Here is a 13,119-nt window from a genome sequence, read left to right on the forward strand (position 1 = left end):
AAAATACTGAAACTTCAGCTTCAGCATCAGTCTTTCCCGTGAATATACAGGGTTGATATCCCTTGAGACTGACTGGTTTGGTCTCCTTGTTGTCCAAGGGACTATCAGGAGTCTTCCACAGTACCACAGTTCAAAGGCATCAATTATTCCACCTTCTGCTTCTCTATGGCCCGGCTCTCACAACCATATGTGACCACTGGGAAGACCATAGCCTTGACTATATGGACCTTTGTTGGCAAAGTAATGTCTCTGCTTTTCAACACACTGTCTAGGTTTATCATTGGTTTCCTGCCAAGAAACAATCTTTTTCTTAATCCATGGCTGCAGTCACCGTCCACAGCGATTTTGGAGATCAAGAAGAGGAATCTGTCACTGCTTTCACCTTTTCACCTTCTACTTGTCATGAAGTAATGGGGCTAGATGCCCTGATGCTGATTTTCTTATTATTTGGTTTTAAGCTGGCTCTTTAAGAGAGCATTTAATCTACTGGCTGCTAAAGAGGATTTTGGTAGGTATTACTTATTGCCAATTTGTTAACTTGTTTTCTGTTTTATAGTTCTTTGTTTTTCTTTTTTTCTTTGTGTTTCTTCTCTTATGATTTCATGATTTTATTTAGTGATATGCTTGTGTTACTTTCTCTCTAGTTTTTGCTTATCTAGTGTAGATTTTTGATGTATGGTAAAGAAAGTGTCTTTATGTGATCTACAATGATATCTATTTTTAAAAACAAGTTGTCCTTTAAGTTTGTTTACATACCATTAGCACTACATTTTAACTCCCTGCGCTAATTTTGTGTATTTGAAGCCATATTTGACCCCTCCCTATTTATCCTCTCATTCTTATTTAGCTATATTTGATTTTAGAATTTTTTTGTCTATTAAATTTTCATACTAACTTAAGTGATTTGATCCTCAGCCTTTCTATATGTTTGCCTTTACTAGCAGGATATTCTCTTTCTTATAGTTTCTCACCACTTGTTATACCTTTTCCTTTCCTTCTTAGAGAAGGTACTATATCATTCCCATGTAGAGTAGGTTTAGAATTGATAAATTCTATTAGTCTGGGCTTGTCTGAAAAAGTTCTTTATCTCTCCTTCAATTCTAAATGATAATCTTACTGGGTAAAATGCCCTAGTTTGCAGGTTTTTCCCTCTCAACACTTTAAACATATCATGCCTCTCCGTTCTATCATATACAGTTTCTGGAAAAAAAAAAAAGAAATAAATGAAATGATAAACTTATATGTTTCCATCTTATATGACACTGTTTTACTTTTGCTGCCTTTAGAAACCCATATCTTTAACTTGTGGTTTAAATTGCTGCATCTTGGTGGAGGTCTTTTTGCTTCTGGTAACTGAATTTGCTTTTTTATTCAGGCTTGGAAAGTTTTTAGACATAAGTTTATCAAATACATTTTGACTGCCTTCACTTTTTCTCTTTTCCTTCCTGGACACTCCAATTATGCCAGTGTTGGTGTTCTTAATGTAATCAAATATCCCTCAAACTATTCTCATTTTTCATTTGTTGCTTTCTTTTCTGACCGAGTCATCTCTATGATCCTACATTTCAGTTAACATGCATTCTTCTGTATCACCTTGTATATTAATTACTTCTAATTTTTGTTCATATAATTTATTGTAGTGTTCAGTTCTAACTAGTTTTTATTTTATAGTTCCCTGTTAAAATTATCTCTGTGCTCATAAGTCCTCCCTTTCACAGAATTAAATATTTTATGGTCTTCCACTTATTAACAAAATGCCCAGGGTGCATACTGAAAGTAAATCTCCTTTTGTGTGTGTGTGTGTTTCTAGGTAGTTTATTTTTATTTTTATTATTTTTAATTTTTTTTCATTTATTTTTATTAGTTGGAGGCTAATTACTTTACAATATTGTAGTGTTTTTTGCCATACATTGACATGAATCAGCCATGGATTTACATGTGTTCCCCATCCCGATCCCCCCTCCCACTTCCCTCCCCACCCCATCCCTCTGTGTCTTCCCAGTGCACCAGCCCCGAACACTTGTCTCATGCATCCAACCTGGGCTGGTGGTCTGTAAAACTCCTTTTGGAAGATTCCTTGAATCATTTTAGCTTGAGAAAATGGAGCTTTATATCATCTTTACTAATGCCTTGATTCCAAATCTGATAAACTGTTTCTCTTTCATTTGCTGATTTTTAGACATGATCTCTTGCTATTTCAGTTTGGACAAGTTCCTCTGTGTTTTCATTTTACTTACCTTTGTCTGTCTATCTGAAATTATGTGCCACAGTTAACTCTTGTAGGCTTGAAGTGGTGTCTTTCTGTGGGAACAGTCATATACAGTTGATGTGTGCCCAGTGGCTTTGTTGGAAGAGCTGGATCCGATGTTATCAAAATTCATGCCTTTCTTTAGGATTTACTGGTTGCAATCATCTGGCTAAGAGGTATGGAGGGTTTAGGGCTTGAGCCAGATATGAGATATGGCTTCCTCTAGCTTAGTGGCCATTACTGGCCTAATGGGGGAGGGAGGCAGGTCCCAAGTTGCTAGAGCAGAAGCCCTGGGGATCACATATGAGCTGACCTTGTTCCCCCTAAGTGTGTGCTCCCCCACTCCTGTCCCAGCACTGTTGACCCAGAGGGGAGCAGTGCTAGAGCAAGAAGTGCTAGTGTGTGGCCTAGATGGGGTGGGGCAAGGATCCTGTTGGCCTGGGCAGAGCTTGAGATGCAGACTGCCTCTGATGTGCTGCCTGTGTAAGCACCATCAGTGGCTGACCGTCCCCTGCTCAGAAGCATCTTTGGGTCTGGAGTTCTTTTGTGCCTACAGCGGGGCTGCTTTACTTGCCATGGTATTGGGCTGCAAGACAAGGGCCTCGAGACATGCATGGACTTCTGGCATGGATAGGGGTGTGGGCTGTGGCATCAAGCCATCATCAGTGATTAGTGTTGCTTCTGATGTGAAGCCCATATAAGCACCAGTGATATGTGCTGTGGCCCTGCTTAGACACTGCTTCATGTCTGAGCCTAGGTGACCACGTATCCACTAATCTTAGGCTGTGGCACACACACACACACACACACACATGCACACTACATAACTATATCTATATATCTGCATATATATATACTGCATCTCTTGCACTGCAGGCAGATTTTTTACTGCCTGATCCACCTGTTGGATCTGCCTGCAGTGCAGGTCATGTGGGTTTGATCCCTGGGTTGGGAAGATCCCGGGGGAATGGAATGGCAACCCGCTCCAGTATTCTTGATATGGAAATTCCATGGACAGAGGAGCCTGGGGCTATAGCCATGGGGTCACAGAGACTCAGATGTGTCTGAGCACAGCACAAACACACAGATAATACACTAAGATAGTTTATGGTGCATATCAACATATAAATATCTCACTTGCAAGTACACAGATTTGGTAATGAGGGATTAAAGGATAGCTCTTGACTTCTGATATAACTTGGAAATTTCTAATTGGCTTGGAGAAACTATTGTGCTTCCATGAAATATACTAACCATGGTTTTATTCTAAACTAGCAAAGTTATCCCCCTTTTTGAAGAGGAGAATAGTAATTTTTAGAGATTTCAGTGGTTCTGTCCCTGCCACAAATCAAAGCATTAAAGATCAGAGGGACCTAATCAAGACAAATCCTCAATGTTACAGTTTAAAGAAAATTTTGTACTCAGAGATGTGATGACATGCTGGGAATCTTGGGGCTTTGGAAGCTAGAGAATTAAAGGGGAAGAAGTGATAAAAAATGAATTTACCTAACTTATAATGTAGTGTCTTAGGAACAGTGAATCAGACAGAAAAAAAAAAAATTCATTCTGTCCAGAAAAGTGTCCCCAAGGGAAATCATGTAGTTAAAGGTTGGAGTAACCAAAGGAAACATGCCTAATGAGCTGACACAGGAAGCTGTAAATACCTCCTCTGCTGCAGTCCCTCAGTCTCTGCCACTTTGACTGGTGAGGACCTGGTTCTTGCTTTTGAAGTTCTACATCTGTCTGGCAACCAATGCTTGATTTTATCACCTCCTGTTTCCTTATTTGGGGACAAAATTCTGTCTGCATCAGTAATCATTTAGGGAGGAATTTTGACTTCTACAGGGAGAGCTTTCTCTCTCAATCTGCAGGCAGGTGAGTCTGAGAGCTCCACAGACACTGCAGGAGAGCATTAGAGAGGATGGAAACCAGGAGTGTATATTTGAGGTCACCTGAGGACCAATCTGTCATAGCCCAGAGGCCAGAGGTCATTGTAGTTGTTTTCTGGTTTTCCTAATATTAACGTAATTATGTATGGTCTAAAACTAAAGTGAACTTTGCACTTAAAAATGTAAGCATCTAGGTTGACAATTAAATGGTAATAGTGGAAGCACAGAAGGAATGATGGTGGTGGTTTAGTTGTGAAGTTATTCCAACTTTTGTGACCCCATGGACTGTAGTCCACCTGGCTCCTATGTCAATGGGATTTCCCAGGCAAGCATGCTGGAGTGGGTTGCCATTATCTTCTTCAGGGGATCTTTCTGAGTCAGGTATCTAACCTATGTCTCCTGCATTGATAAGCAGATTCTTTACTTTCTGAGCCACCAGTGAAATCCAGTTAGAAGGAATAGGAGGCATAAAATGCTGCTAGTAAAAGTAGAAAGTAAGTATAAGGATCTTATTTATGAACAGGAGGAAACAAATAGGGAAAGTCCATTAGAAAGGAAGCCTTCTACTGCTTCCTATGCCTCATATAAAACATATCCAACTTCTGTTGTGTTTTTTCCATTTCTGATATTGAATTGGTAGTTTATATTCCAATTGTTTCTTTTCCTCTTGGGGTATTCAAACTGTAAGAAGTTCCATGTCATAACTGTATCATTATTTACATCCTTGAACAAAAGATATTTTTCTTCATTTTTTTTTCCCTGTGCATCAAAGAGATGTCATTGGAGGTAGAATGTTGATGAAGCAAGGAAACTTTTCTTTATTGCATTGTCTCAGGAGTCATTTGAGTATATTGGATATTATTTTTCCTTAATGTCCATATGTCCATTTCATTTCTCTCTCTTTCTTCACTCTCGTACTTTTCATTCTTTTCTAAATACCAAGCAGAAATTGGCTATACCAAAAACGAACCCCAATTTATTGTTCCATGAGACATTTATAAATTGGAATTTCAGGGAAAAATTATATATTCTTTTGGGGAATATATAATTGTGACTCGCTGAGCTGTAAGCACTCACGACCTAAAGAGAGTGAATCTGGGTGACCAAGGCATGATTGTGACACAACCCAGAAGAACATGGTGTATTTGTGTGTTTGTGTGTGTGTTTGTGCATGAACACTTGTGCCTTGAAATGGAGAACAGGTCTTAAAGCAGAAGCACCTGGTTTCATATGCTAAATGACTTATACACACATGTGAAAATTAAGTCAACAGATGGGAAGGGAATCTTATATAGGAGGGAATCTTATATAATTCACAGGATGGTTTTATAGCTAAATTGATAATGTGCAAGGAACCTCACGGAAAGAGGGATTCTCTGTGGACTGAAGGTTCAGCTTTAGCAGGAAGGCCACCTTGTTCCTCAGCATCCCTGACACCATCTCTGATCACTCCCCCTCCTGCTTTTCCCTCTGCCCAACTGGCTTCTTTGTTTGCACTTGAACATGTGGAACAAGCATCTTCTTCAGGTCCTTAGCAGTGGCAGCTCCCTCTTCCAGGCACACACTTCTGACATCACACTAGCTCCTTGTCTCTCTTTCTTTAGGAGTCTTCAAACATCACCTAGTTTGCTGGACTTTCCTGAACATTCAGAACAAAATAACACCTCCTACCACTCTGTATTATACCTGGTTTTGTATTCTTCATAGTACCTGTCACGCTTAACATATTCTATAATATTTTATTTGAATATCCTTATTCAATGTTCTTGGATTGCAAGAGGTTTGTTTTTCAGCACTTTCTACTGGGTCAGCACTAAATATGTATTTCTCAAATGAGTGAAGGAATATCACATTAAAACTCTAGAATATATGACCTCTTAGCCAATGTGATGAGAATGGGACAAAAATTCCTAGTCAGAAATGAAATGAAGCCTACCCTCAAAGGGGCTTCTGCAGTGAGTCAGAGCTTTATAATTCACCTGCAATGGAGTAGCCCTTCAAGAGACTCGGGTTCAATCCCTGGGTTGGGAGGAGGGCATGGCAACCCACTCCAGAGATCTTTCTTAAGAAATTCCATGGGCAGTGGAGGCTGGCATGCTATAGTCCTTGGGATTGGAGAGAGTTGGATATGACTGAAGATGTTAAACATGTACACATACGCTCAAAGAGAACTTATCTGTAAATAAAATATTAATGTCAACTTCTTGAGATAGAAATTGAAATTGCAGTCTTTCATCTATGTGAATTATACCAGTATGAGTTAAAATTGTCAATACTTTCCTTTTTCCTGGTAGTCACCTCCACACCATGGAAGCAAGTAACAATACACAAATTTCAGGATTTCTTCTTCTGGGACTTTCAAAGGAGCCCAAACTACAGCCCCTCATATTTGGGCTTTTCCTCTCAATGTACCTGGTCACTGTGTTTGGAAACCTGCTCATCATCCTGGCTGTCAGCTCAGACCGCCACCTCCACACCCCCATGTATTTCTTCCTCTCCAACTTGTCCTTTGTAGACATCTGTTTCATTTCCACCACCATCCCAAAGATGCTGTGGAACATCCAGACAGAGTAAAGTTATTACGTATGAAGGCTGCATCACCCAGATGTATTTCTACATTCTCTTTGCAGGATTAGATGACATTCTCCTGACTGTGATGGCCTACGACCGGTATGTGGCCATCCGCCACCCCCTGCACTACATGGTCATCATGAGTCCCCAGCTTTGTGGACTGCTGGTTCTAGTATCTTGGTTAATAAGTGTCCTGTATTCCTTGCTACACAGTTTAATGGTGTTGCGATTGTCCTTCCACCCAAGTGTGCAAATCCCCCAATTTTTCTGTGAACTCAATCAGGTGGTACAACTTGCCAGTTCTGACAACTTTCTCAATAACATAGTGATGTATTTTGCAGCTCTCCTGATGGGTGTTGGTCCTTTTTCCGGTATCGTTTACTCCTACTCTAAAATAGTTTCCTGCATATGTAAGATTTCATCAGCTCAAGGGAAATATAAAGCATTTTCTACCTGTGTATCCCACCTCTTGGTTGTCTCCTTATTTTATTTTACAGCCTTAGGAGTGTACCTTAGTTCTGCTGTTACCCATAGCTCACACACAAGTACAACTGTCTCTGTGATGTATGCTGTGGTCACACCCATGCTGAATCCCTTCATCTATAGTCTGAGGAACAAAGATTTAAAGACGGCTCTGAAGAGTTTATATTTGACTCCAAGTATAAAAGACCAATTATACTAGTGCCCTGGTTATTGCATAGCTCAAAGCCTCTGAACCTGAAATTGTGATTCTTTGATCATCGTGGAGTAAAATTTGCTCCTTGTAGATATTGCCTGGGATTTCCAATTTTCTTTTCTTCTTTGGATTCAGCATCTTTGTACAATTTAGGCACTTTCTTTATTAAGCTTTATTCTCGGTCTTATACACAGAGTTTTTGTTTTTTCCTATTCCAAAATTTATATACCTTTGGATAAAAAAAAGTTTGGAAATTTCATTTCTTTGGTGGGGCATCTTAAATTTATGAAGAATTTATTAAGAATATTGTCTTTTTATTTGAGAATTTAGTATACTGACACACAAAGAAATTATCCATAGGTGCTGCTTATTGCCAGCGTGTTACTTGTTTTTTGGTTTTTTAGTTCTTGGTTTTTTTCTTCTCTGTGTTTCTTAAGATTTGATGATTTTAATTAGTGGTATGCTTTAAGCAAGCTCCGGGAGATGTTGAAGGACAGGGAAGCATGGTGTGCTGCAGTCCATGGGGTCGCAACAAGTCAAATACAACTAAGTGACTAAATAATAAAGTAATATTCTTGTGTTTCATTCTCTCTAGTTTTTCTTTATCTAGTGCAGTTTCTATGATGTATGGTAAACAGTGGGTTTTTATATGGTGACCTACAGCTTTATTTACTTTTTAAAACATGCTGTTTTTTAAGTTCCTGTACTTTCAAATAGCACTACATTTTTGCTCCCTGACCTACATTTGTGTGTTTGTTGTTATATTTGACCTCCCTATTAATCCCTTTAATTCTTAATTGTGGATATACTTGACTTTAGAAAATCTTTTTGCCTATTAAATTTTCATCCTAGCTTAAGTGATTTGATCCTCAGCCTTTCTGCACGTGTGCCTTTACTAGTGGGATTTTGTCTTTCATGTAGTTTCTTGCCACTTGTTATGCCATTTTTTTTTTCCTTCTTAGAGAAGATTCTATATCATTCCTTGTAGAGTAGGCTTAGAATTGATAGATTATTTTAGTCTTTGCTTGTCTGAAAAGTTCCTTATCTCTCCTTCAATTCTAAATGATAGTCTTGCTGGATAGAATGCTCTAGTTTGCAGGTTTTTCCCTCTCAGCAGTTTAAGTATACCCGACTTCTTCCATCTGACAAGTAATGCTTCTGCAAAAAAAAATGTAAAAGCAGAAAGCAAAAGAAAAGACATCAGGTGACAGACTTACAGGGTTCCTTTTCATATGACACTGTTTTACTTGTGCTGCCTTTAGAAAGCCATATCTTCAATATTGCAGTTTTATTTGATGTATATTGGTGTGAGTCTTGTTGCTGTAATTTTGGGGGGATGCTTTTTGCTTCTTGCACCTGAATTTGCTTTTTTATTCAGGTTTGGGAAGTTTTCAGCCATAAGTTTATCAAATACATTTTGACTACCTTTTCTTTTTCTCTCTTCCTTCCTAGACACTCCAGTTATGCCAGTGTTGGTGTTCTTAATGTAGTCACACTATTCTCATTTTTCATTTGTTTTTATCTTTTCTGAGTCATTTACATGATTCTATACTTCAGTTAACTTATGCATTCTTCTATATCACCTGGTATACTAATAATTGTTTCTAGTTCCTGCTCATTTAATTTCTTGCGGCATTCAGTTCTAACTAGTTTTTATTTTATAGTTCCCTGTTAAGATGATCACTGTTTCATCAGTCCTTTTTTTCACAGAATTAAATATTTTATGGTTTTCCACTTATCAGTAAAATGCGCAGGGTGAATAGTGAAAGTAAAACTTCTTTTGGAAGATTTCTTGAATCATTTTAGCTTGAGAAAAAGGAATTTTATATCATCTTTACTAATGCATTGAGTTCCAAACCTGTTACATTGTTTCTCTTTCATTAGCTGTTTTTTAAGGCCTAATCTGTTGCTCTTTCAGTTGGGATAAATTCCTCTGTCTTTTCCTTTTCTGTAGCTCTGTCTGTCTATCTGAAATTATGTGCCACAGTTAACTCTTGCAGGTTTGAAGTGGTGTCTTTCTGTGGGAATAGTCGTATACCATTGGTGTGTGTCCAGTGGCTTTGTTGGAAGAGCTGGATCTGATGTTATCACAATTCATGCCTTTCTTTAGGGTTTACTGGTTGCAATCATCTTGCTAAGAGGTATGGAGGGTTTAGGGCTTGAGCCAGGTATGAGATATGGCTTCCTCTAGCTTAGTGGCCATTACTGGCCTAATGGGAGGGAGGCAGGTCCCAAGTTGCTAGAGCAGAAGCCCTGGGGATCACATATGAGCTGACCTTGTTCCCCCTAAGTGTGTGCTCCCCCACTCCTGTCCCAGCACTGTTGACCCAGAGGGGAGCAGTGCTAGAGCAAGAAGTGCTAGTGTGTGGCCTAGATGGGGTGGGGCAAGGACCCTGTTGGCCTGGGCAGAGCTTGAGATGCAGACTGCCTCTGATGTGCTGCCTGTGTAAGCACCATCAGTGGCTGACTGTCCCCTGCTCAGAAGCATCTTTGGGTCTGGAGTTCTTTTGTGCCTACAGCGGGGCTGCTTTATTTGCCATGGTATTGGACTGCAAGACAAGGGCCTCGAGACATGCATGGGCTTCTGGCATGGATAGGGGTGTGGGCTGTGGCATCAAGCCATTGTCAGTGATTGGTGTTGCTTCTGATGTGAAGCCCATATAAGCACCAGTGATATGTGCTGTGGCCCTGCTTAGACACTGCTTCATGTCTGACCTCTGCTGTGACTCATAGCTAGGTTCCCAAGCACCCATGCAGGCCGTGGCACACACACACACATTATATAGTGGACCTAGTGGTAAAGAACCTGCCTGGCAATGCAGGAGACGTAAAAGCCATGGATTCCATTGCTGGGTCAGGAAGACCCCTTGGGGAAGGATATGGCAACCCACTCTGGTATTCTTGTCTGGGAAATCCCAAGCACAGTGAAGCCTGGAGGGCTACAGTCCATGGGGTTACAAAGATTTGGACAAGACTGAGCACATCCCACACACACACATAATATGCTATGAGAGTTTATGGTGCATATCAACATATAAATATCTCTCTTATAATTACACACATTTAGTAATGAGGGACTAAAGGATAGCTCTTGACTTCTGATATAACTGGGAAATTTCTAATTGGCCTGGAGAAACTGTCATGGATCCAGGGAGTACAATAACCATGGTTTTATACTAAAGGGGCAAAGTTATCCCCCTTTTTGAAGAGGAGAATAGTAATTTTTAGAGATTTCAGTGGTTCTGTCCCTGCCACAAATCAAAGTCTTAAAGATCAAAGGGACCTACTCAAGATAAATCCTCAATGTTACAGTTTAAAGAAAATTTTGTACCCAGGGATGTGATGATATGCTGGGAATCTTAGGGCTTTGGAAGCAGGAGAATTAAAGGTGAAGGAGTGATAAAAAATGAATTCACCTAACTTATAATGCATGTCTTAGGAGCAAAGAACCATTAGAAAAAAAAAAAAAATTCTGTCCAGAAGTGTCCCCAAGGGAAATCATGTAGTTAAAGGTTGGAGTAACCAGAGGAAACATGTCTAATGAGCTGACACAGGAAGCTCCAAATATCTCCTCTGCTGCAGTCCCTCAGTCTCTGCCACTTTGACTGGTTCTTGCTTTTGAAGTTCTACATCTGTCCGGCAACCAATGCTTGATTTTATCACTTCCTGTTTTCTTATTTGGGGACAAAATTCTGTCTTCATCCGTAATCATTTAGGGAGGTATTTTGACTTCTACAGGGAAGAAGTGATAAAATCTGCAGGCAGGTGAGTCTGAGAGCTCTACAGACACTGCAGGAGAGCGTCAGAGAGGATGGAAGCCAAGTGCGTGAGCTTGAGGTCACCTGAGGACAGATCTGTTATAGCCCAGAGGCCAGAAGTCATTGTAGTTATTTTCTGGTTTTCCTAATATTAATGTACTTATGTATGATCTAAAACTAAAGTGAACCTTGCACTTGAAAATGCAAGCATCAAGGTTGACAATTTAATGGTAATATTGCTTGTAGATTTTTGGATAGTAGCCATTCTGACTGGCGTGAGATGGTACCTCATTGTGGTTATGATTTGCCTTTCTCTGATAATGAGTGGTGTCGAGCATCTATTCATGTGTTTGTTAGCCATCTGTATGTCTTCTTTGGAGAAATATCTGTTTAGGTCTTTGGCCCATTTTTTGATTAGGTCATTTATTTTTCTGGAATTGAGCTGCAGGAGCTGCTTGTATATTTTTGAGATTAATCCTTTGTCTGTTGCTTCATTTGCTATTATTTTCTCCCATTCTGAAGGCTGTCTTTTCACCTTGTTTATAGTTTCCTTTGTTGTGCAAAAGCTTTTAAGTTTCATTAGGTCTCATTTGTTTATTTTTGCTTTTATTTTCAATATTCTGGGAGATGGGTCATAGAGGATCCTGCTGTGATTTATGTTGGAGAGTGTTTTGCCTATGTTCTCCTCTAGGAGTTTTATAGTTTCTGGTCTTACATTTAGATCTTTAATCCATTTTGAGTTTATTTTTGTGTATGGTGTTAGAAAGTGTTCTAGTTTCATTCTTTTACAAGTGGTTGACCAGTTTTCCCAGCACCATTTGTTAAAGAGGTTGTCTTTTTTCCATTGTATATCCTTGCCTCCTTTGTCAAAGATAAGGTGTCCATATAAATGCTGGAGAGGGTGTGGAGAAAAGGGAACCCTCTTACACTGTTGGTGGGAATGCAAACTAGTACAGCCGCTATGGAGAACAGTGTGGAGATTCCTTAAAAAACTGGAAATAGAACTGCCATATGACCCAGCAGTCCCACTTCTGGGCATACACACTGAGGAAACCAGATCTGAAAGAGACATATGCACCCCAATGTTCATCGCAGCACTGTTTGTAATAGCCAGGACATGGAAGCAACCTAGATGCCCATCAGCAGATGAATGGATAAGGAAGCTGTGGTACAAATACACCATGGAATATTACTCAGCCATTAAAAAGAATTCATTTGAATCACTTCTAATGAGATGGATGAAACTGGAACCCATTATACAGAGTGAAGTAAGCCAGAAAGGTAAAGACCAATGCAGTATACTAATGCATATATGTGGAATTTAGAAAGATGGTAATGATAACCCTATATGCAAAACAGGAAAAGAGACACAGATGTACAGAACAGACTTTTGGACTCTGTGGGAGAAGGCGAGGGTGGGATGTTTCAAGAGAACAGCATGTATATTATCTATAGTGAAACAGATCACCAGCCCAGGTGGGGTGCATGAGACAAGTGCTCGGGGCTGGTGCACTGGGAAGACCTAGAGGGATGGGGTGGGGAGGGAGGTGGGAGGGGGGATTGGGATGTGGAACACATGTAAATCCATGGCTGATTCATGTCAATGTATGGCAAAACCCACTACAATATAAAAAAAAATAAAAATAAAAAAGAATAAATGGTAATATTGGAATCTCAGATGGTATGGTTGTGGTGGTTTCATCAATAAGCTGTGTCCAACTCTTGTGACCCCATGGACTGTAGCCCACCTGGCTCCTCTGTCAGTGGGATTTCCCAGGCAAGAATACTGGAGTGGGTAGCCAGTTCCTTCTCCAAAGGAACTTCTCACCCCAGGGATCAAACCTTTGTTTCCTGCATTGACAAATGGATTATTTGCTCTCTGAGCCACCAGGCAAATCCCTTTTGTAGGAATAGAGGGTATAAAATGATTCCAGTAAAATTAGAAATTAAGTATAAGAATCTTATTTATGAACAGGA

The 13,119-nt window shown here is 39.8% G+C and overlaps 1 pseudogene; it reads left to right on the top strand.

Moving 5' to 3' along the window:
• Positions 1-6,444: 6,444 nt before the first annotated feature.
• On the top strand, positions 6,445-7,390 carry LOC136155568 (olfactory receptor 7A10-like; annotated as a pseudogene).
• The last annotated feature ends 5,729 nt before the right edge of the window (positions 7,391-13,119 follow it).

This window comes from Muntiacus reevesi, chromosome 1 (assembly GCF_963930625.1).
Source record: "Muntiacus reevesi chromosome 1, mMunRee1.1, whole genome shotgun sequence".
NCBI lineage: Eukaryota > Metazoa > Chordata > Mammalia > Artiodactyla > Cervidae > Muntiacus > Muntiacus reevesi.